Source organism: Oncorhynchus mykiss, chromosome 31, assembly GCF_013265735.2.
Source record: "Oncorhynchus mykiss isolate Arlee chromosome 31, USDA_OmykA_1.1, whole genome shotgun sequence".
Lineage (NCBI taxonomy): Eukaryota > Metazoa > Chordata > Actinopteri > Salmoniformes > Salmonidae > Oncorhynchus > Oncorhynchus mykiss.
Window position 1 is genome coordinate 27,665,462 of NC_050571.1, and position 25,900 is coordinate 27,691,361.

The 25,900-nt window shown below is 46.6% G+C and overlaps 1 pseudogene; it reads right to left on the minus strand.

Moving 5' to 3' along the window:
- LOC110504434 overlaps positions 1-25,900 on the minus strand; it is a 35,073-nt pseudogene that overhangs the window by 3,876 nt on the left and 5,297 nt on the right.

Sequence of the window (25,900 nt, forward strand, 5' to 3'; positions counted from 1 at the left end):
GCCAGTGTGTAAAATCAGTGGGAGTAGTAATGCTCCTTAATTATAACTTTGGCACGGTGCAACCCATAAGTGTGTCCCCTCCATCACCTCTCTGGCAATGTGCAGCACATAAATGGGTTTCCTCTTTCAACGCTCTGGTTCATAGTCCCACATAAATGGGTTCCCTCCATCACTGATTTGAATAACAAACCAGAGCTGCCTTGTCTCTCAATAGCAGACAGTGGCAAGTGACATATCCCAATGACATGCCAATAATTTGGCCAGGTGCAGCTGCTAAATGGGTCCTCTGATTTGCAATGGTGTACTGGCGCAGCACTAAAAATGGGTCCCTTTTTGTGGGACTCTTCTACAAGTCTGAAACTAGGACCTTTGTGTGTTACAGAACCCTGGATAAACCAAGGGGATGTTGTTAATGAGACCTGCTGGGCTACTGTTCACACAACAAGACAGAAGCATCAAACATTGAAAAGGTCTCACCTTTGGTTGCCAGCAGTTTCTTCATCTCATAGTCGTAATCCTGCGATTAAAGGCAAAGGGGGTGGAGCTGGTAAATAAGGGAGGAAATGCAGTTAGGTTGTTCTGTGACTGATGTTTTCTGGAAGGGAACCTGATTTACTGAGAGAACAGAAGATGACTCAACCTGGTACTTCCTGTTTTTTCCGTGGAGATAAACGTTATCCCCATGGTAACTTTTGGGGCACCAAGTGGACAAATAATGGCAAAATCAACATGTACTGTAGTGCAAACACACAATTCTTCAAATTTGATTGCGTGAGGCTCAAAGAAAGCAAAGGGGTCAAATTAATTGGTTACAGTCTACAGAGTCACATATAACATGTTCCTCTATATTGCTCTGGGGTTGTTTCATTTCTGGCTGGGGGGGGGGGGGGGGGGGGGTTGGAACTCACCTCAACCATGATCAACGTGCCAACAAAACCTGTTAATGAATATGAATCATTCTAAATCAGAGTGAGGGTCTCACCTCATTCCTTGATGCATCAAAGAGAGTATCCTGAGTCTGAGTCATGTCCCTCCTCAGGCTGTTCCATCTCTCATGCCTCCCTCCTTCCATCTCTCTCAGGCTATTCTGTCTAGTATCACTCCTCCCTCCATCGCTCTCAAGCTGTTACATCTCTCACATCCTCCTCCCTCCATCTGTCTCAGGCTCTTCCGTCTTTCACTCCTCCCTCCTTCCATCATTCTCAGGCTGTTCCATCTAGTATCACTCTTCCCTTCCTCCATCTCTCTCAGGCTGTTCCGTTTCTCACTCCTTCCTCCCTCCATATTTCCATCCAGCAGTCTGCAACAGTACAGCAGAAGTGAAACTAAGGTCAGGTCTGAGCCACATAGCGTGACGGTTGTTTGTAGGACTCACTTAGCTAAGTAGCTCACCCAAATAATCCAAGGGCTGTTGAGACCTGATACTGGAGGGAATGAATAAATGCAATCCCTTTCTGACATTACTATTTATCATGAGAGTATTAAACAACACTGCATCTCCAAATGCTCCTGTGATTTTCCAGAGGCAATAGAACGTACAAGGTGGGAAAAAAGGCTAAAGGCACATTCAATGAAGATACAGTGCACATTTATTTTAACATATTTCCCCCTCTGAAAGAGCAGGGGCTAACTTTGCTCAAGGGTTGATTGGTTTGCCCTTATCTAAGATCAAATCCAGACTGTATCAGACTTGGCCATGATTGGGAGTCCCATTGGGCGATGCGCACAGGTTCAGGTTTGGCTGGAGTAGGCCATCATTGTAAACAATCATTTGTTCCTAACTGACTTGCCTCGTTAAATAAAAGTTAAATAAAAAATGAGAAAAAATAAAAATCCATATAGAATCTTTGGGGCTATCCAACCAAAATCCCAACCTCAACCAGTGTGCCTAAGGTCAACTTCCTCTTACCCTCCCTAGTGTGAATGTGATTACCTCATGACCTGGCCTGTTGAGTGGCGTCTCCCCTTCAGGACCCTGGAGGCTGCTCCTCTGACTCATCATCCTGACCTGGCTCAGTGACATCACTCAGCTCTGTCATCGGACCAGGGCTCTCGTCTGACAAGCCGGACAGATCCTTGTTCTCTAGGATCTGGGTAAACCGAGGTGATCTCATTGATCAATCTTGATACTGTACTGATCCAATAGCACCACCATCAGGACAACTGCAGAATCAAATCCCCTGCAATGAAACACCTTACAGCTGTATCAATCCATCAATGGAGGCTGCTGAGGGGAGGATGGCTCATAATAATGGCTGGAACAGAGCGAATGGAATGGCATCAAACACATGGAAAACATGTTGATGTATTTGATACCATTCCCCCTATTCCGCTCCAGCCATCACCACAAACCCATCCTCCCCAATTAAGGTACCACCAACCTCCTGTGCAATCCATCACATCACCCACTGTCAAACTCTCACAGTACTGCACTTATCTTGGTAGTCAAGAGGCCTACAGATATTGATTCTGTTATCTGATGGTGATCTCTCCACACCTTCTCCAGCTGCCTGCTCTCTGTCCCCTTCAGTCCCATCCTCATTCCCTCAGAGGGCAGAGACAGGCCTGGTGGGGGCGACGGGCGGGGCTTAGTTTGGGAAAGAGCGCCAATCAAAGACTCAGAGACAAAAATGTGCTTGTATGAAATAAGAAGCTCCTTCTCCCCTCGTCTGTCGTCAGGCAAATTGCGTTTACAGGAGTGGATCCCAAAATAAATGTGTAAAGGGATAAAAGCAAATGTAGTTAATTGTGCCAGACATGTCATAAAGAAAAGGATAAGTAGCATATCGTTTTTCAATGTTTGCATGTTTTTCTCCTCCGACAATACAACAGCTGATTCAAAGTGGGGTGTGGCAAATCTCAAAACTCTTCCGCGGTAGGACACACTTGTGCTTTCTCGCCAAAAAGAGGCTATTGAGGAGGGGATGACAGTCTTCTGTTTGCCTACTAATGAATTGACACACTCCTCGACTACTCGACCTCATCGGTTTCCGGGTCACAGAGAAGAGAGGCTGGAGGAGAGAGGACGGTGGAAAGAGGACAGAGGAGAGAGGATGGAGGAGAGAGGACGGTGGAGAGAGGATGGAGGAGAGAGGACGGTGGAGAGAGGACAGAGAAGAGAGGACAGAGGAGAGAGGATGGAGAGAGGATGGAGGAGAGAAGACGGTGGAGAGAGGACAGAGGAGAGAGGATGGAGGAGAGAGGATGGAGGAGAGAAGACGGTGGAGAGAGGACGGTGGAGAGAGGACAGAGGAGAGAGGATGGAGGAGAGAGGATGGACGAGAGAGGACGGTGGAAAGAGGACAGAGGAGAGAGGATGGAGGAGAGAGGACGGTGGAGAGAGGACAGAGGAGAGAGGATGGAGGAGAGAAGACGGTGGAGAGAGGACAGAGGAGAGAGGATGGTGGAGAGAGGACAGAGGAGAGAGGATGGAGGAGAGAAGACGGTGGAGAGAGGACAGAGGAGAGAGGATGGAGGAGAGAGGATGGTGGAGAGAGGACAGAGGAGAGAGGATGGAGGAGAGAGGATGGAGGAGAGCGGACGGTGGAGAGAGGACAGAGGAGAGAGGATGGAGGAGACAAGGCGGAGGAAAGAAGACAGAGGAAAGTGGACGTACCCTGTACAGTTTGAAGATGTTCCTCTCCAGACCCTTCACCACCACTGACTGGGAAATGTATTCCAGCGCACAACACCATGTCATACAAACCAGGAAATGTAGTCCAACACAGTACTTTATCAGACACTACAGTACTGCAACTTTAGCAATAACATAACTATAAGACTTGCTATAGTTCTATTGTGCCTTGACTGACTGTTTGACTTTGGGTTTGACGCTGACAAAGACCCACAGACTCTGTATTGCCTGAGCCAGTTTACGTGGGTCCTCCTCCCCGTCCTCATGCATGTCAAACATCAGACACACAGGCAGACAGTACTGTGTAATGATAAAACAAAACAGGTCACTCTTACTCCTCTCTTAGCAAGCTCTCCACAATAAACAGGCTTGCCTTTTAACCTCAAATCTGAATCAATCAAAGAATCAACCAATTCATCTGAATAAATCAAAGAATCAACCAATTCATCTAAATCAATCAAAGAATCATCCAATTAATCTAATCTATCAATGAATCATTACAAAGAGCAAAGTGAACTGTGACCCTCCTCACCCTGTGTTGCTGCCTGGACAGACATACTCTCTCTGGGATGCCCTGGATGAGCAGTGAGGGGGGGTTCTGAGGGGCGCTGACCTCTGGCAGGACTAACTGGGTTTGGGTCGGATGCATGTCTGCACTCTATACGCCTCTGTAAACTGGTCATCTCTGTATACCCGTCGCAAGACCTACTGGTTGATGCTTATTTATAAAACCCTCTTAGGCCTCAATCCCCCCTATCTGAGATATCTACTGCAGCCCTCATCCTGCACATACAACACCTGTTCAATCCCCCCTATCTGATATATCTACTGTAGCCCTCATCCTCCACATACAACACCCGTTCTGCCAGTCACAATCTATTAAAGGTCCCCAGAGCACACACATCCCTGGGTCGCTCGTCTTTTTAGTTTGCTGCGGCTAGCGACTGGAACAAGGTTCATTCAAAGACTCAATCATGGACACTCTTACTGACAGTTGTGACTGCTTCACATAATGTATTATTGTCTCTACCTTCTTGCCCTTTGTGCTGTTGTCTGTGCCCAATAATGTTTGTACCATATTTTGTTCTGCTACCACGTTGTGCTGCTGCCATGTTGTGTTGCAACCATGTTGTTGTCATGTTGTGTTGCTACCATGCTGTGCTGCAATGTGTTGCTGCCATGCTATGTTGTTGTCTTAGGTCTCTCTTTATGTAGTGTTGTGTTGTCCCTCTTGTCGTGATGTGTGTTTTGTCCTATATTTTGTCATTATTTTTTAATCCCAGCCCCCGTCCCTGCAGGATAACTTTTGCCTTTCAGTAGGCTGTCATTATAAATAAGAATTTGTTCTTAACTGACTTCCCTAGTTAATTAAATAAAGTTGAAATAAAATTAAATAAATAAATTACCCCCAGGAAGTGGTCTCCGTTATGTCCCAGCAGAAAGAGATGATGAAGGGAGGTCACGTCCTGCTGGGTGGTGACCCCCCTCATGACTCCGCCATGACCCCAGCCCCGATCTCTGACCCTAGAATCAGCTCCATCAGAACACACACCACCTTCTGTCAGGGAGAGAAAGGGCAGAGTTAGAAGTAGATGTGTGTGGAGTTAATAATTAATAATATTAAATTATTATTCCCTTTTTTAGTCAAGGTTTCTCTTTATTAATGTAAGGAAGTGCATCTGTTTTGCCTTCGGAAAGTATTCAGACCACTTCACTTTTTCCACATTTTTTTACGTTACAGCCTTATTCTAAAATGAAATAAATAGTTTTTCCCCCCATCAATCTACACACAATACCCCATAATGACAAAGCACAAACAGGTGTTGAGAAATTGAAATATCACATTTACGTAAGTATTCAGACCCTTTACTCAGTACTTTGTTGAAGCACCTTTGGCAGAGATTACAGCCTCAAGTATTTTAGGTACGAAGCTACAAGCTTGGCACCCCTGTATTTGGGGAGTTTCTCACATTATTCTCTGCAGATCCTCTCAACCTCTGTCAGGTTGGGTGGGGGAGCGTTGCTGCACAGCTATTTTCAGGTCTCTCCAGAGATGTTCGATCGGGTTCAAGTCCAAGTTCTGGCTGGGCCACTCAAGGAAATTCAGAGACTTGTCCCGAAGCCAATCCTGCATTGTCTTGGCTGTGTGATTAAAATCAAATGACATTTTATTCATCCTATACACCTGTTGAGCAGATGTTATTGCGGGTGCAGCAAAATGCTTGCATAAATATTTTTTTAAAGATAATTATTTAGGAGGTAATACAGTCCGCATTTGATTGTGAGGTATTCTAGTTCGGGTGAACAAAAGGACTTGAGTTCCAATCACACCATGAGCAGTTAATGAAACATACACTCCCGCTTCTTCCAGGAGATTTTTATTCCCGAGCGATGAACTGAGAACCCAAATGGCTGTACGGACTCAGACAGTTGTCCTGTTGGTAGGTGAACCTTCACCCCAGTCTGAGGTCCTGAGTGCTCTGGAACAGGTTTTCATCAATGATCTCGCTGTACTTTGCTCCATTCATCTTTCCTTCGATCCTGACTAGTCTCCCAGTCCCTGCTGCTGAAAAACATCCCCACAGCATGATGCTGCCACCACCATGCTTCACTGTAGGGATGGTATTGGCCAGGTGATGAGCGGTGCCAGGCTTCCTCCAGACGTGATGGTTGGCATTCAGCCCAAAGAGTTCAATCTTGGTTTCATCAGACCAAATAATCTTGTTTCTCATGGTCTGAGAGTCCTTTAGGTGTCTTTTGGAAAACTCCAAGCGGGCTGACATGTGCATTTTACTGAGGAGTGGCTTCCGTCTGGCCACTCTACCATAAAGGCGTTATTGGTGGAGTGCTGCAGAGATGGTTGTCCTTATGGAAGTTTCTCCCATCTCCACAGAGGAACTCTGGAGCTCTGTCAGAGTGACCATCGGGTACTCTGTCATTTCCTTGACCAAGGGACCTTCTCCCCCGATTGCTCAGTTTGGCCTGGCGGCCTGCTCTAGGAAGACTCTTGGTGGTTCCAAACTTCTTCCATTTAAGAAAGATGGAGGCCACTGTGTTCTTGGGGACCTTCAATGTTGCAGACATTTTTTGGTACCCTTCCCCAGATCTGTGCCTCAACACAATCCTGTCTCCGAGCTCTACGGACATTTCCTTTGACCTCATGGCTTGGTTTTTACTCTGACATGCACTGTCAACTGTGGGACCTTATATAGACAGGTGTGTGCTTTTATAAATCATGTCCAAACAATTGAATTTACCACAGGTGGACTCCAATAAAGTTGAAGAAACATCTCAAGGATGATCAATGGAAACGGGATGCACCTTAGCTCAATTTCGAGTCTCATAGCAAAGGGTCTGAATACTTATGAAAATAAGGTATTTCGGTTTTCTTTATTTCATTTGCAAAATAAAAAATAACTATTTTCACTTTGTCATTATGGGATATTATGTGTAGATTGATGAGGGATAAATATTATTGTAAACATTTTAGAATGAGGCTGTAACGTAACAAAATGTGGAAAAAGTCAAGGGGTCTGTATACTTACCGAATGCAATGTATCTGTGAGACTCTGACCTTGATGGCGGCAGTGCTGCCCTGCAGTCCTCTGACCACAGCTGCTGTCTGGGCTGAGCCCTGAAGCTCACGCTGATCCCCAGAACCTGCTTCACCTGCTGGATGACCGGTGACACTGCGTTCAGCAGTGCCTGGGGTACCAATGTCACCAGGAGGTCAAAGGTTAACACCAGAGGCCGGAGATCCTGAGGGGTAGAGAAGAGAGAGGGGTGAGAGGTCATGATGATGTATAGATCACATACATAATGTGAAATAAAGGACATCCATGCATTAAGATGTTACATTAGAAACTCTCACTCATATCCTCTTCCTGGTTGCCTCCATCCCTTGGACAGGCCCAGTGATGGACACCTGGACAGGGGAGGTAGAGAGAGATGAGGGAGAAACAAAATAAAGTTGCTGAAGGACAATAACTAACGGAGTCTACCTGAAGGGTGTTCTACAAAGCAGGATGAGTTAGCCACAATGAGTTAGCCAGCTAACTTTGATAAACAACCATGAATAACTATTGATTTTCTGGTTTATTATGAAAGATACATTTAGATATGTGCTTTTGGTTGTTGAGACAATTAGACCAAGGTTATCTTTAAAAAAAATTAAAAGCTATTTCAGAATATTTACGCAAATTAGCTGGTTAACTCTGTGGTTAGCTTTGTATTATCACCCTCTGGTGCTAAGGGACAATACACAGCTACTAACAGGCTGTACCTAGTTGCTGAGAGACAGTTGCTAAGGAACAGTTGCAGGTTGCTCTTCTCTCCGGTAGCATTGTGTCTGTTGGAGTCAGGGAAGTGGATGTGGCATGATGTCATCTCCATCACCTTTTTGATGTTCCCGCCCCCTTTCCTGATCACATGGGAGTTCTCTGTGTGGGCCACATCCATTTTCAGGGTCACCTTGTTGACCTGACTCGGGAGAAGATGTGGGTTTTACTAACCGTATATAGTTGGTTTATTTGGCTACATTACATGTTAGGTATAGGATTATATCTCAGTTTAGGACATTTACTTTGTCTCCAGAGGTTCTAGAATCTTATGTTTGGCCACTAGACCATTGCCACGCTTGCCTTCCACTTTCACATGGGGGTCTTTCGTATACAGTACAAGACAGAAATTCATCTAAAATATATGTAGCAGCTGGCGGACTCTGGTAAATCTTTAGTGTTGTATAAAATATCAAGTTGTACAGGAGATTGAGACAGATTGAGACAGTTTGAGACAGACTGAGACAGATTGAGACAGGTTGAGACAGGGTGTCGGAGTATGGAGGTGTCAGTTGGTCTGAAATCACCGTTCTTTGACTTGGGGGCTATTTTCAGCTTGGATGGTCATTTCACTTGTCTGTTAGTTTCCCTCATTGCCTGCGAGACAAAACATGAGAGGAACACCCGTCGATGTGTGTGTGTGTGTGACAGAGAAACTAATGGAGTGTGAACGACACGTCTTTTACCACGAGAATAACACCAGTTTATACATCCCAGACACACCGACACAACACACACCAAAACACATTGTCCTATTCAGAAGACAATACTTAATTTCCATCTCAAAGACGTTCACCCTCACAACCATAGCAACAACAAATCTCTGAGTAGCAATGTCAACAATCAGCCTGTGACCTTTCATGTTCTCTATACAGAGGTCCTCTGGGAAATATGTAGACTTTTAAATGCAGGTATTTTCACGTCAGCGAGTCATATTTGAATGGGAAGATGAGATGGATGTTCATTATTTCTGCATTGTATGAATATCAGCCTTTATATTTTGATTTCAACCGTCCATTATATCTGTCTCAGTGTCATTGTGATCTTCTCTCTCCATATACTTACTCTCTCAAAGAACTCTTCACCGGTAAGTTCTTCTCCATGTTTGGGAGCTGACAAATATTGAAAAGAGAGGAAAGAGAGAGACACTTATTGAGAGAAAACTGCGGCCTAAATAAATACAAACATATAAACATCCAAACAACAACAAATAATCCAGACACAGGGTTCAGGGTTACTGGTTAATGCTTTGTTTGTGTATATGAAACACTTTCCTAAAAGAAGAGAAGTAGGAGAGTTCTGTGAAGGGTCAACATTTAACAGGGAAAGAGGAAAATTGCAGCGAAGAGGGGATCAGGGGTAGAACGTAAACATTTTAAAAGGGCATCCCTCCACAATGACATTTACATCATGGGGGCTCAAAACACGGGGTCCCCCCCCCCCCCGAGACAGTTAATCACATCAAAGCCATTTCACTCCACCCCACCAGAAATGAAATAACAACCACTGACACGCTTTAAAACCTGATGTAAAAATAACTAGGATGCCCATCCCTTTATAGCGATTATTCAAACCGCAACATCCCAGATGTTAGCACCAATACATTGCTCGCTAGCATGCTAACACTCAGGGGGAAAGAGAATACACTGCTCGCAAGCATGCTAATACTCAGGGAGAAAGAGAATACACTGCTAGTTAGCATGCTAACACCCAGGGGGAAAGAGAATACACTGCTCGTTAGCATGCTAACACTCAGGGGGAAAGAGAATATCCTGCTCGTTAGCATGCTAACACTCAGGGGGAAAGAGAATACACTGCTCGCTAGCATGCTTATGTAACAGTATAGCTTCCGTCCCTCTCCTCGCCCCTACCTGGGCTCGAACCAGGGACCCTCTGCACACATCGACAACGATTGAAATGCTATTAGTGTTCACCCCGCTAACTAGTTAGCCATTTCACATCGGTTACACTTACTAACTGTTTACCAAGAACTGTGTGACTGGCACAGTGCACAATTAGAGTTGTGAGGCTTATTCACAACACTATGCAAACACACGCTCTCTCAGTCCCTCTCTCTCCCTCACACACACGCACACACCCACACATGCACACACGTATGCACACACACACACACACACACACATACAATAAAACAAACCATACACACTATAAACAGATACTCCACATTGAGGCACAGTGGAGGTAGTTTATCACAGACCTGCTCTGCACTGATAAACAACACAGTGGAGGCAGTTTATCACAGATCTGCTCTGCACTGATAAACAACACAGTGGAGGCAGTTTATCACAGACCTGCTCTGCACTGATAAACAACACAGAGGAGGTAGTTTATCACAGACCTGCTCTGCACTGATAAACAACACAGACTGAAAGGACGAGAATAATGATACTACCAAGCAAGCTTATCTCATAAATCATCAAATCAAAATCAAATCAAATGTATTTATATAGCCCTTCTTACATCAGCTGATATCTCAAAGTGCTGTACAGAAACCCAGCTTAAAACCCCAAACAGCAAGCAATGCAGGTGTAGAAGCACGGTGGCTAGGAAAAACTCCCTAGAAAGGCCGGAACCTAGGAAGAAACCTAGAAAGGAACCAGGCTATGAGGGGTGGCCAGTCCTCTTCTGGCTGTGCTGGGTGGAGATTATAACAGAACATGGCCAAGGTGTTCAAATGTTCATAAATTACCAGCGGGGTCAAATAACAATAATCACAGTGGTTGTGGAGGGTGCAACAGGTCAACACCTCAGGAGTAAATGTCAGTTGGCTTTTCATAGCCGATCATTAAGAGTATCTCTACCACTCCTGCTGTCTCTAGAAAGTTGAAAACAGCAGGTCTAGGACAGGTAGCGCGTACGGTGAACAGGGTTTCATAGCCACAGGCAGAACAGTTGAAACTGGAGCAGCACCATGGCCAGGTGGACTGGGGACAGCAAGGAGTCATCATGCCAGGTAGTCCTGAGGCATGGTCCTAGGGCTCAGGTCCTCCAAGAGAGAGAAAGAAAGACAGAAAGAAAGAGAGAATTAGAGAGAGCATACTTAAATTCACACAAGACACCGGATAAGACAGGAGAAGTATTCCAGATATAACAGACTGACCCTAGCCCCCCGACACATAAACTACTGCAGCATAAATACTGGAGGCTGAGACAGGAGGGGTCAGGAGATACTGTGGCCCAATCCGATGATACCCACGGACAGGGCCAAACAGGCAGGATATAAACCCACCCACTTAGCCAAAGCACAGCCCCCACACCACTAGAGGGATATCTTCAACCACCAACTTACCATCCTGAGACAAGGCCGAGTATAGCCCACAAAGATCTTCGCCATGGCACAACCCAAGGGGGGGGGGGGGGGGGGCAACCCAGACAGGAAGATCACGTCAGTGACTCAACCCACTCAAGTGACACACCCCTCCTAGGGACGGCATGGAAGAGCACCAGTAAGCCAGTGACTCAGCCCCTGTAATAGGGTTAGAGGCAGAGAAGCCCAGTGGAGAGAGGGGAACCGGCCAGGCAGAGACAGCAAGGGCGGTTCGTTGCTCCAGAGCCTTTCCGTTCACCTTCACACTCCTGGGCCGGACTACACTCAATCATATGACCTACTGAAGAGATGAGTCTTCAGTAAAGACTTACAGGTTGAGACCGAGTTTGCGTCTCTCACATGGGTAGGCAGACCATTCCATAAAAATGGAGCTCTATAGGAGAAAGCCCTGCCTCCAGCTGTTTGCTTAGAAATTCTAGGAACAATTAAGAGGCCTGCGTCTTGTGACGTAGCGTACGTGTAGGTATGTATGGCAGGTGGAAGGGTAGGAGGGACGGGTGTATAGAGAAGGGACGGGTTGAGGAAAGTGGAGAGGTGGGAAAGGTAGGGGTGGCAGGGATGGCTGTATAGGGGAGGGACGGGTTGGGGAAAGTGGAGAGGTGGGAAAGGTAGGGGTGGCAGGGATGGCTGTATAGGGGAGGGACGGGTGCGGGAAGGTGGATGGGTGGGGAAGGTGCTCTATACCGCATTGCTGTGCACATCTCAAATTGTGTAACAATGCGGATGGCTCCAAAGAGCTCCGCATTGACATGATTGGTTGATGGTAGGTGAGGGCGGGAGGTCCTGTATAAACACAAACTCACTTCCTTGACAACTTCCTTCACAACAGTTCTGCACTGCTCTGCACTGTTCTGCACTGCTCTGCACTGTTCTGCACTGCTCTGCACTGTTCTGCACTGTTCTGCATTGTTCTGCACTGTTCTGCACTGCTCTGCACTGTTAGCACCAATACATTGCTCGCTAGCATGCTAACACTCAGGGGGAAAGAGAATACACTGCTCGCAAGCATGCTAATACTCAGGGAGAAAGAGAATACACTGCTAGTTAGCATGCTAACACCCAGGGGGAAAGAGAATACACTGCTCGTTAGCATGCTAACACTCAGGGGGAAAGAGAATATCCTGCTCGTTAGCATGCTAACACTCAGGGGGAAAGAGAATACACTGCTCGCTAGCATGCTTATGTAACAGTATAGCTTCCGTCCCTCTCCTCGCCCCTACCTGGGCTCGAACCAGGGACCCTCTGCACACATCGACAACGATTGAAATGCTATTAGTGTTCACCCCGCTAACTAGTTAGCCATTTCACATCGGTTACACTTACTAACTGTTTACCAAGAACTGTGTGACTGGCACAGTGCACAATTAGAGTTGTGAGGCTTATTCACAACACTATGCAAACACACGCTCTCTCAGTCCCTCTCTCTCCCTCACACACACGCACACACCCACACATGCACACACGTATGCACACACACACACACACACACACATACAATAAAACAAACCATACACACTATAAACAGATACTCCACATTGAGGCACAGTGGAGGTAGTTTATCACAGACCTGCTCTGCACTGATAAACAACACAGTGGAGGCAGTTTATCACAGATCTGCTCTGCACTGATAAACAACACAGTGGAGGCAGTTTATCACAGACCTGCTCTGCACTGATAAACAACACAGAGGAGGTAGTTTATCACAGACCTGCTCTGCACTGATAAACAACACAGACTGAAAGGACGAGAATAATGATACTACCAAGCAAGCTTATCTCATAAATCATCAAATCAAAATCAAATCAAATGTATTTATATAGCCCTTCTTACATCAGCTGATATCTCAAAGTGCTGTACAGAAACCCAGCTTAAAACCCCAAACAGCAAGCAATGCAGGTGTAGAAGCACGGTGGCTAGGAAAAACTCCCTAGAAAGGCCGGAACCTAGGAAGAAACCTAGAAAGGAACCAGGCTATGAGGGGTGGCCAGTCCTCTTCTGGCTGTGCTGGGTGGAGATTATAACAGAACATGGCCAAGGTGTTCAAATGTTCATAAATTACCAGCGGGGTCAAATAACAATAATCACAGTGGTTGTGGAGGGTGCAACAGGTCAACACCTCAGGAGTAAATGTCAGTTGGCTTTTCATAGCCGATCATTAAGAGTATCTCTACCACTCCTGCTGTCTCTAGAAAGTTGAAAACAGCAGGTCTAGGACAGGTAGCGCGTACGGTGAACAGGGTTTCATAGCCACAGGCAGAACAGTTGAAACTGGAGCAGCACCATGGCCAGGTGGACTGGGGACAGCAAGGAGTCATCATGCCAGGTAGTCCTGAGGCATGGTCCTAGGGCTCAGGTCCTCCAAGAGAGAGAAAGAAAGACAGAAAGAAAGAGAGAATTAGAGAGAGCATACTTAAATTCACACAAGACACCGGATAAGACAGGAGAAGTATTCCAGATATAACAGACTGACCCTAGCCCCCCGACACATAAACTACTGCAGCATAAATACTGGAGGCTGAGACAGGAGGGGTCAGGAGATACTGTGGCCCAATCCGATGATACCCACGGACAGGGCCAAACAGGCAGGATATAAACCCACCCACTTAGCCAAAGCACAGCCCCCACACCACTAGAGGGATATCTTCAACCACCAACTTACCATCCTGAGACAAGGCCGAGTATAGCCCACAAAGATCTTCGCCATGGCACAACCCAAGGGGGGGGGGGGGGGGCAACCCAGACAGGAAGATCACGTCAGTGACTCAACCCACTCAAGTGACACACCCCTCCTAGGGACGGCATGGAAGAGCACCAGTAAGCCAGTGACTCAGCCCCTGTAATAGGGTTAGAGGCAGAGAAGCCCAGTGGAGAGAGGGGAACCGGCCAGGCAGAGACAGCAAGGGCGGTTCGTTGCTCCAGAGCCTTTCCGTTCACCTTCACACTCCTGGGCCGGACTACACTCAATCATATGACCTACTGAAGAGATGAGTCTTCAGTAAAGACTTACAGGTTGAGACCGAGTTTGCGTCTCTCACATGGGTAGGCAGACCATTCCATAAAAATGGAGCTCTATAGGAGAAAGCCCTGCCTCCAGCTGTTTGCTTAGAAATTCTAGGAACAATTAAGAGGCCTGCGTCTTGTGACGTAGCGTACGTGTAGGTATGTATGGCAGGTGGAAGGGTAGGAGGGACGGGTGTATAGAGAAGGGACGGGTTGAGGAAAGTGGAGAGGTGGGAAAGGTAGGGGTGGCAGGGATGGCTGTATAGGGGAGGGACGGGTTGGGGAAAGTGGAGAGGTGGGAAAGGTAGGGGTGGCAGGGATGGCTGTATAGGGGAGGGACGGGTGCGGGAAGGTGGATGGGTGGGGAAGGTGCTCTATACCGCATTGCTGTGCACATCTCAAATTGTGTAACAATGCGGATGGCTCCAAAGAACTCCGCATTGACATGATTGGTTGATGGTAGGTGAGGGCGGGAGGTCCTGTATAAACACAAACTCACTTCCTTGACAACTTCCTTCACAACAGTTCTGCACTGCTCTGCACTGTTCTGCACTGCTCTGCACTGTTCTGCACTGCTCTGCACTGTTCTGCACTGTTCTGCATTGTTCTGCACTGTTCTGCACTGCTCTGCACTGTTAGCACCAATACATTGCTCGCTAGCATGCTAACACTCAGGGGGAAAGAGAATACACTGCTCGCAAGCATGCTAATACTCAGGGAGAAAGAGAATACACTGCTAGTTAGCATGCTAACACCCAGGGGGAAAGAGAATACACTGCTCGTTAGCATGCTAACACTCAGGGGGAAAGAGAATATCCTGCTCGTTAGCATGCTAACACTCAGGGGGAAAGAGAATACACTGCTCGCTAGCATGCTTATGTAACAGTATAGCTTCCGTCCCTCTCCTCGCCCCTACCTGGGCTCGAACCAGGGACCCTCTGCACACATCGACAACGATTGAAATGCTATTAGTGTTCACCCCGCTAACTAGTTAGCCATTTCACATCGGTTACACTTACTAACTGTTTACCAAGAACTGTGTGACTGGCACAGTGCACAATTAGAGTTGTGAGGCTTATTCACAACACTATGCAAACACACGCTCTCTCAGTCCCTCTCTCTCCCTCACACACACGCACACACCCACACATGCACACACGTATGCACACACACACACACACACACACATACAATAAAACAAACCATACACACTATAAACAGATACTCCACATTGAGGCACAGTGGAGGTAGTTTATCACAGACCTGCTCTGCACTGATAAACAACACAGTGGAGGCAGTTTATCACAGATCTGCTCTGCACTGATAAACAACACAGTGGAGGCAGTTTATCACAGACCTGCTCTGCACTGATAAACAACACAGAGGAGGTAGTTTATCACAGACCTGCTCTGCACTGATAAACAACACAGACTGAAAGGACGAGAATAATGATACTACCAAGCAAGCTTATCTCATAAATCATCAAATCAAAATCAAATCAAATGTATTTATATAGCCCTTCTTACATCAGCTGATATCTCAAAGTGCTGTACAGAAACCCAGCTTAAAACCCCAAACAGCAAGCAATGCAGGTGTAGAAGCACGGTGGCTAGGAAAAACTCCCTAGAAAGGCCGGAACCTAGGAAGAAACCTAGAAAGGAACCAGGCTATGAGGGGTGGCCAGTCCTCTTCTGGCTGTGCTGGGTGGAGATTATAACAGAACATGGCCAAGGTGTTCAAATGTTCATAAATTACCAGCGGGGTCAAATAACAATAATCACAGTGGTTGTGGAGGGTGCAACAGGTCAACACCTCAGGAGTAAATGTCAGTTGGCTTTTCATAGCCGATCATTAAGAGTATCTCTACCACTCCTGCTGTCTCTAGAAAGTTGAAAACAGCAGGTCTAGGACAGGTAGCGCGTACGGTGAACAGGGTTTCATAGCCACAGGCAGAACAGTTGAAACTGGAGCAGCACCATGGCCAGGTGGACTGGGGACAGCAAGGAGTCATCATGCCAGGTAGTCCTGAGGCATGGTCCTAGGGCTCAGGTCCTCCAAGAGAGAGAAAGAAAGACAGAAAGAAAGAGAGAATTAGAGAGAGCATACTTAAATTCACACAAGACACCGGATAAGACAGGAGAAGTATTCCAGATATAACAGACTGACCCTAGCCCCCCGACACATAAACTACTGCAGCATAAATACTGGAGGCTGAGACAGGAGGGGTCAGGAGATACTGTGGCCCAATCCGATGATACCCACGGACAGGGCCAAACAGGCAGGATATAAACCCACCCACTTAGCCAAAGCACAGCCCCCACACCACTAGAGGGATATCTTCAACCACCAACTTACCATCCTGAGACAAGGCCGAGTATAGCCCACAAAGATCTTCGCCATGGCACAACCCAAGGGGGGGGGGGGGGGGGGCAACCCAGACAGGAAGATCACGTCAGTGACTCAACCCACTCAAGTGACACACCCCTCCTAGGGACGGCATGGAAGAGCACCAGTAAGCCAGTGACTCAGCCCCTGTAATAGGGTTAGAGGCAGAGAAGCCCAGTGGAGAGAGGGGAACCGGCCAGGCAGAGACAGCAAGGGCGGTTCGTTGCTCCAGAGCCTTTCCGTTCACCTTCACACTCCTGGGCCGGACTACACTCAATCATATGACCTACTGAAGAGATGAGTCTTCAGTAAAGACTTACAGGTTGAGACCGAGTTTGCGTCTCTCACATGGGTAGGCAGACCATTCCATAAAAATGGAGCTCTATAGGAGAAAGCCCTGCCTCCAGCTGTTTGCTTAGAAATTCTAGGAACAATTAAGAGGCCTGCGTCTTGTGACGTAGCGTACGTGTAGGTATGTATGGCAGGTGGAAGGGTAGGAGGGACGGGTGTATAGAGAAGGGACGGGTTGAGGAAAGTGGAGAGGTGGGAAAGGTAGGGGTGGCAGGGATGGCTGTATAGGGGAGGGACGGGTTGGGGAAAGTGGAGAGGTGGGAAAGGTAGGGGTGGCAGGGATGGCTGTATAGGGGAGGGACGGGTGCGGGAAGGTGGATGGGTGGGGAAGGTGCTCTATACCGCATTGCTGTGCACATCTCAAATTGTGTAACAATGCGGATGGCTCCAAAGAGCTCCGCATTGACATGATTGGTTGATGGTAGGTGAGGGCGGGAGGTCCTGTATAAACACAAACTCACTTCCTTGACAACTTCCTTCACAACAGTTCTGCACTGCTCTGCACTGTTCTGCACTGCTCTGCACTGTTCTGCACTGCTCTGCACTGTTCTGCACTGTTCTGCATTGTTCTGCACTGTTCTGCACTGCTCTGCACTGTTAGCACCAATACATTGCTCGCTAGCATGCTAACACTCAGGGGGAAAGAGAATACACTGCTCGCAAGCATGCTAATACTCAGGGAGAAAGAGAATACACTGCTAGTTAGCATGCTAACACCCAGGGGGAAAGAGAATACACTGCTCGTTAGCATGCTAACACTCAGGGGGAAAGAGAATATCCTGCTCGTTAGCATGCTAACACTCAGGGGGAAAGAGAATACACTGCTCGCTAGCATGCTTATGTAACAGTATAGCTTCCGTCCCTCTCCTCGCCCCTACCTGGGCTCGAACCAGGGACCCTCTGCACACATCGACAACGATTGAAATGCTATTAGTGTTCACCCCGCTAACTAGTTAGCCATTTCACATCGGTTACACTTACTAACTGTTTACCAAGAACTGTGTGACTGGCACAGTGCACAATTAGAGTTGTGAGGCTTATTCACAACACTATGCAAACACACGCTCTCTCAGTCCCTCTCTCTCCCTCACACACACGCACACACCCACACATGCACACACGTATGCACACACACACACACACACACACATACAATAAAACAAACCATACACACTATAAACAGATACTCCACATTGAGGCACAGTGGAGGTAGTTTATCACAGACCTGCTCTGCACTGATAAACAACACAGTGGAGGCAGTTTATCACAGATCTGCTCTGCACTGATAAACAACACAGTGGAGGCAGTTTATCACAGACCTGCTCTGCACTGATAAACAACACAGAGGAGGTAGTTTATCACAGACCTGCTCTGCACTGATAAACAACACAGACTGAAAGGACGAGAATAATGATACTACCAAGCAAGCTTATCTCATAAATCATCAAATCAAAATCAAATCAAATGTATTTATATAGCCCTTCTTACATCAGCTGATATCTCAAAGTGCTGTACAGAAACCCAGCTTAAAACCCCAAACAGCAAGCAATGCAGGTGTAGAAGCACGGTGGCTAGGAAAAACTCCCTAGAAAGGCCGGAACCTAGGAAGAAACCTAGAAAGGAACCAGGCTATGAGGGGTGGCCAGTCCTCTTCTGGCTGTGCTGGGTGGAGATTATAACAGAACATGGCCAAGGTGTTCAAATGTTCATAAATTACCAGCGGGGTCAAATAACAATAATCACAGTGGTTGTGGAGGGTGCAACAGGTCAACACCTCAGGAGTAAATGTCAGTTGGCTTTTCATAGCCGATCATTAAGAGTATCTCTACCACTCCTGCTGTCTCTAGAAAGTTGAAAACAGCAGGTCTAGGACAGGTAGCGCGTACGGTGAACAGGGTTTCATAGCCACAGGCAGAACAGTTGAAACTGGAGCAGCACCATGGCCAGGTGGACTGGGGACAGCAAGGAGTCATCATGCCAGGTAGTCCTGAGGCATGGTCCTAGGGCTCAGGTCCTCCAAGAGAGAGAAAGAAAGACAGAAAGAAAGAGAGAATTAGAGAGAGCATACTTAAATTCACACAAGACACCGGATAAGACAGGAGAAGTATTCCAGATATAACAGACTGACCCTAGCCCCCCGACACATAAACTACTGCAGCATAAATACTGGAGGCTGAGACAGGAGGGGTCAGGAGATACTGTGGCCCAATCCGATGATACCCACGGACAGGGCCAAACAGGCAGGATATAAACCCACCCACTTAGCCAAAGCACAGCCCCCACACCACTAGAGGGATATCTTCAACCACCAACTTACCATCCTGAGACAAGGCCGAGTATAGCCCACAAAGATCTTCGCCATGGCACAACCCAAGGGGGGGGGGGGGGGCAACCCAGACAGGAAGATCACGTCAGTGACTCAACCCACTCAAGTGACACACCCCTCCTAGGGACGGCATGGAAGAGCACCAGTAAGCCAGTGACTCAGCCCCTGTAATAGGGTTAGAGGCAGAGAAGCCCAGTGGAGAGAGGGGAACCGGCCAGGCAGAGACAGCAAGGGCGGTTCGTTGCTCCAGAGCCTTTCCGTTCACCTTCACACTCCTGGGCCGGACTACACTCAATCATATGACCTACTGAAGAGATGAGTCTTCAGTAAAGACTTACAGGTTGAGACCGAGTTTGCGTCTCTCACATGGGTAGGCAGACCATTCCATAAAAATGGAGCTCTATAGGAGAAAGCCCTGCCTCCAGCTGTTTGCTTAGAAATTCTAGGAACAATTAAGAGGCCTGCGTCTTGTGACGTAGCGTACGTGTAGGTATGTATGGCAGGTGGAAGGGTAGGAGGGACGGGTGTATAGAGAAGGGACGGGTTGAGGAAAGTGGAGAGGTGGGAAAGGTAGGGGTGGCAGGGATGGCTGTATAGGGGAGGGACGGGTTGGGGAAAGTGGAGAGGTGGGAAAGGTAGGGGTGGCAGGGATGGCTGTATAGGGGAGGGACGGGTGCGGGAAGGTGGATGGGTGGGGAAGGTGCTCTATACCGCATTGCTGTGCACATCTCAAATTGTGTAACAATGCGGATGGCTCCAAAGAACTCCGCATTGACATGATTGGTTGATGGTAGGTGAGGGCGGGAGGTCCTGTATAAACACAAACTCACTTCCTTGACAACTTCCTTCACAACAGTTCTGCACTGCTCTGCACTGTTCTGCACTGCTCTGCACTGTTCTGCACTGCTCTGCACTGTTCTGCACTGTTCTGCATTGTTCTGCACTGTTCTGCACTGCTCTGCACTGTTCTGCACTGCTCTGCACTGTTCTGCACTGCTCTGCACTGTTCTGCACTGTTCTGCATTGTTCTGCACTGTTCTGCTCTGCACTGTTCTGCACTGTTCTGTTCTGCACTGTTCTGCACTGCTCTGCACTGTTCTGCACTGCTCTGCACTGTTCTGCACTGTTCTACGAAGCGCAAGAATATGAATGCCCGGACCTCTGCAGAGGCCGTATTACCGTAAATGTTGTACGGCCATGCAGATGTTGGATTGACCATTCAGCGCCTTTAAGAAGTGAGTATACGCAATTCCCACTGACCTGGGTATACCCACCACTACACCACTGTGGCTATGAATTTTCATGACATGAGGCTTAGCATCTCTCTCCATTAAATAAAGGCGGTTGACGTCAACAACCCTCATCGAACATTCAAAACAGGATTACAATAATGAGATGTATCCAACAATCCAACAACACCAATTGTTAGGGCGGAGAGACATGCATCTTGTCAGTAAATCCATAATCTTTGGCATGAAGTCAGCTCAAAACAAAAGTGATGTAATTAAGCACATGTATTAATTACTAGGATTCTGTTTTTCCCATGCAAAAGGGATTGCTTTTGATAAAAATGCTTTATCTGCCTTCCCAATGAAACCTAGTTAGAAAATTAAATCATTTATTTTATGGAAAATAGATTTTGCATGTTTCTGGACAATCCACCATGCTGCCTTGTTGACAAAAATGACAGAGAGGCGCAGATTACTGTTCGATGGTAGAAGGAAGCTCCTCCCTCCCCGCTTTTGCCCGAGGACGTGATGGGTCAATGCCCCGTGTCCCGCTGCTCAGCATAATCAAATCCCCCCAGTGTTAACCCTGAGACAGCGGCACAGAGAATTGCTCCATCCCCAACACCAGTAACATAGGGCCAAGGGGCCTGCTGTTTCCAAGGGACCCTAGTCACTACCAGGAAACCCAGTGTTCAGTAATGGACCCTTTGAAATGTGACACACACACACACACCTGCAAAACACCATGCATGCATCATGTACATGTATATGTATATGTATATGTATATGTATATGTTTTGTGTGTGTGTGTGTGTGTGTGTGTGTGTGTGTGTGTGTGTGTGTGTGTGTGTGTGTGTGTGTGTGTGTGTGTGTGTGTGTGTGTGTGTGTGTGTGTTTCCAGGATGTGCCTCCAAGCTGTCTAAGGGGGCAACCCATTAATCCAATGAAAGAAAAGAACAGCTAGTTCCTCATTAAACCGTACAGAAAGAGCCACTCTCTCACTCAGAGTCAGACTCTAGAGAATATCATTTTATAAAAAACAAAAACAGTATGAAAAATCACCATTTCATTTATTAACAATGAATCACAAGTCAAATATAAATACAACAAGGCTGCAGGCTACCAGGCTTAGACTGCCACAAAAGGTAGAACTACAGTTTCAACAAGCAATAAGGGCTAATACAGCAACTCAATGTTTACAAGCATTTGTGTAATATTCAACGGGGATCCATATAAAACGAGTACGTTATATTCAGGATATTTACAATTAACACAGACTCAATAGAAGATGTGTCAATGGTGACTGGAATGCTAGTTTCACTGGCTAGGAACAAAGATTCTCTATTATATTGACAAGATATTAGAGTGACTGCTCTAACAATGGAAATACATGTCCTCAAAGATGGAAGGCAGGCGTGAGGTGGCAAGCCCTTACAATCCCAACAATGCAGTTTAAAAAAATAAACAAAATAAACAAAAGTAACAAATAATTAAAGAACAGCAGTAAAATAACAATAGCGAGGCTATATACAGGGGGTACCGGTTAGTTGAGGTAATTGAGGAAATATGCACATGTAGGTACAGGGATCAACATCAGCGGACATCAGCGGAAATTTCAGAGTGACAACTAATAGTACTCGATACAACTCAAACTTTCATTAAAACACACATGCAGGGTACTCAATTAAAGCTACACTCTTTGTGAATCTAGCCAACATGTCAGATTTTTAAAATGCTTTTCGTCGAAAGCATGAGAAGCTATTATCTGATAGCATGCACGGACGTAAACAAAATAATTAGCGTAGCCGGCGCTACACAAAGCGCAGAAATAAAATATAAAACATTCATTACCTTTGACGAGCTTCTTTGTTGGCACTCCTATATGTCCCATAAACATCACAATTGCCTCTTTTTTTCGATTGAATCCGTCCATGTATACCCAAAATGTCCATTTATGAAGCCCGTCTGATCCATGAAAAAGCACCGTTCCAAAATGCACCGTCATTTTTTTAAATTAAAAAAGTTACCTATAAACTTTGACAAAACACTTCAAACTACTTTTGTAATCCAACTTTAGGTATTAGTAAACGTTAATAATCGATCAAATTGATCACGGAGCGATCTGTATTCAATAGCAGCACGTTTTGAAATCATGGTCCACATTCTCTCTTTCATAACTTCCTGTGGTGTGCTCAACGACAGGAAGTGCCTATTCCTTAATTTAAAATCAATTGACAGTACTGGCGACATCGTGTGGAAGCTGTAGGCATTGTAAACAGGGCCCTATCTATTTCCCCTTGCCATAGACAATACAGAGACTGGCGGAGGGATATTTTTTGGGGGTTTTTTGTGAACAGTTTTCCTTGGGATTTTTCCTGCTAAACGCGTTCTGTGATAGTCACAGACATGATTTAACCAGTTTTATAAACTTCAGAGTGTTTTCTATCCACACATACTAATCATATGCATATACTATATTCCTGGCATGAGTAGCAGGACGTTGAAATGTTGCGCGATTTTTAACAAAAAGCTGCAAAAATTCGCAGCCTCTTTAACAGGTTTTAAAGTGACTATGCTTAGATGATAACAACAGAGAGTAGCAGCGGTGTAAATTGGGGGGGGCAATACAACTAGTCTGGGTAGACATGTGAATAGATGTTCAGGAGTCTTATGGCTTGGGTGTAGAAGCTGTTTAGAAGCCTCTAGGAACTAGACTTGGCGCTCCGGTACCGCTTGCCGTGCAGTAGCTAACAGTCTTGGGTGGCTGGAGTCTTTGACAATTTTTAGGGCCTTCATCTGACACTGCTGGGTATAGAGGTCCTGGATGGCAGGAAGCTTGGCCCCAGTGATGTACTGGGCCGTACGCACTACCCTCTGTAGTGCCTTACGGTCAGATGCCGAGCAGTTTCCATACCAGGCAGTGATGCAACCAGTCAGGATGCTCTTGATGGTGCAGCTGTATAACATTTTGAGGATCTGAGGACCCATGCCAAATCTTCTCAGTCTCCTGAGGTGGTATAGGTTTTGTCGTGCTCAATTCACAATTGTCTTGGTGTGCTTGGACCGTGTTAGTTTATTGGTGATGTGGACATCAAGGAACTTGAAGCTACTATGGTGTTGAATGCTGAGCTATAGTCAATGAACAGCATTCTTACACAGGTATTCCTCCTGTTCTGATGGGATAGGGCAGTGTGCAGTGTGAAGGCGATTACATCGTCTGTGGATCTATTGGTTGTGATACTCAAGTTGAAGTGTGTCTAGGGTGTCAGATAAGGTAAAGGTGATATGATCCTTAACTAGCCACTTGAAGCACTTCAGGATGACAGAAGTGAGTGCGATAGACATTTAGTTCAGTTACCTTTGCTTTATTGGGTACAGGAACAATGGCGGATATCTTCAAGAAAGTGGGGACAGCAGACTCGGATAGGGAGAGATTAACTTCCGGCGCTGACAGAGATGGCCGCCTCGCTTCGCGTTCCTAGGAAACTATGCAGTATTTTGTTTTTTTACGTGTTATTTCTTACATTGGTACCCCAGGTAATCTTAGGTTTTATTACATACAGTCGGGAGAAACTACTGGATATAAGAGCAACGTCAACTCACCATCATTACAACCAGGAATACGACATTCCCGAAGCGGATCCTGTGTTTTGCCTTCCACCCAGGACAATGGATCGGATCCCAGCCGGAGAACCAAAACAACGACGCCGTAAAAGGGGCAAGCGAAGCGGTCTTCTGGTCAGGCTCCAAAGACGGGCACATCGCGCACCGCTCCCGAGCATACTACTCGCCAATGTCCAGTCTCTTGACAACAAGGTTGATGAAATCCGAGCAAGGGTAGCATTCTAGAGAGACATCAGAGACTGTAACGTTCTTTGCTTCACGGAAACATGGCTCACTCGAGACACGCAATCGGAGTCGGTACAGCCACCTGGTTTCTTCACGCATCGCGCCGACAGAAACAAGCATCTCTCTGGTAAGAGGAAGGGCGGGGGTGTATGCCTTATGATTAACGAGACGTGGTGTGATCATAACAACATACAGGAACTCAAGTCCTTTTGTTGACCTGACTTAGAATTCCTCAAAATCAAATGTCGACCGCATTATCTACCAAGGGAATTCTCTTCGATCATAATCACAGTCGTGTATATTCCCCCCAAGCAGACACATCGATGGCCCTGAACTAACTTTATTTGACTCTTTGCAAACTGGAAACCACATTCTGAGGCTACATTCATTGTAGCTGGGGATTTTAACAAGGCTAATCTGAAAACAAGACTTCCTAAATTCTATCAGCATATCGATTGTGCTACCAGGACTGGTAAAACCCTGGATCATTGTTATTCTAACTTCCGCGACGCATGTAAGGCCCTCCCACGTCCTCCTTTCGGAAAAGCTGACCACGACTCCATTTAGTTGCTTCCAGCCTATAGATACTGTAGAGAGTAAAACAGGAAGCTCCCGCACTCAGGTCTGTTCAACGCTGGTCCGACCAATCTGATTCCACGCTTCAAGATTGCTTCGATCACGTGGACTGGGATATGTTCCGCATTACGTCAAACAACAACATTGACGAATACACTGATTCTGTGAGCGAGTTAATTAGCAAGTGCATCTGTGATGTCGTACCCATAGCAATGATTAAAACCTACCCAAACCGGAAACCGTGGATTGATGGCAGCATTCGCCCGAAACTGAAAGCGTGAACCACTGCTTTTAATCAGGGCAAGGTGACCGGAAACATGACCGAATACAAACTGTGTAGCTATTCCCTTTTCAGGGCAATCAAACAAGCTAAGCGTCAGTATAGAGACAAAGTAGAGTCGCAATTCAACGGCTCAGACACAAGAGGTATGTGGCAGGGTCTACAGTCAATCACGGATTACAAAAAGAAAACCAGCCCCGTCGCGGACCAGGATGTCTTGCTCCCAGACAGACTAAACAACTTCTTTGCCCGCTTTGAGGACAATACAGTGCCACTGACACGGCCCGCTACCAAAACCTGCGGACTCTCCTTCACTGCAGCCGACATGAGTAAAACATTTAAACGTGTTAACCCTCGCAAGACTGCAGGCCCAGACGGCATCCCCAGACCCAGAGGCTGCGCAAACCAGCTGGCTGGTGTGTTTACGGACATATTCAATCAATCCTTATCCCAGTCTGCTGTTCCCACATGCTTCAAGAGGGCCACCATTGTTCCTGTTCTCAAGAAAGCTAAGGTAACTGAGCTAAACAACTACCGCCCCGTAGCACTCACTTCCGTCATCATGAAGTGCTTTGAGAGACTAG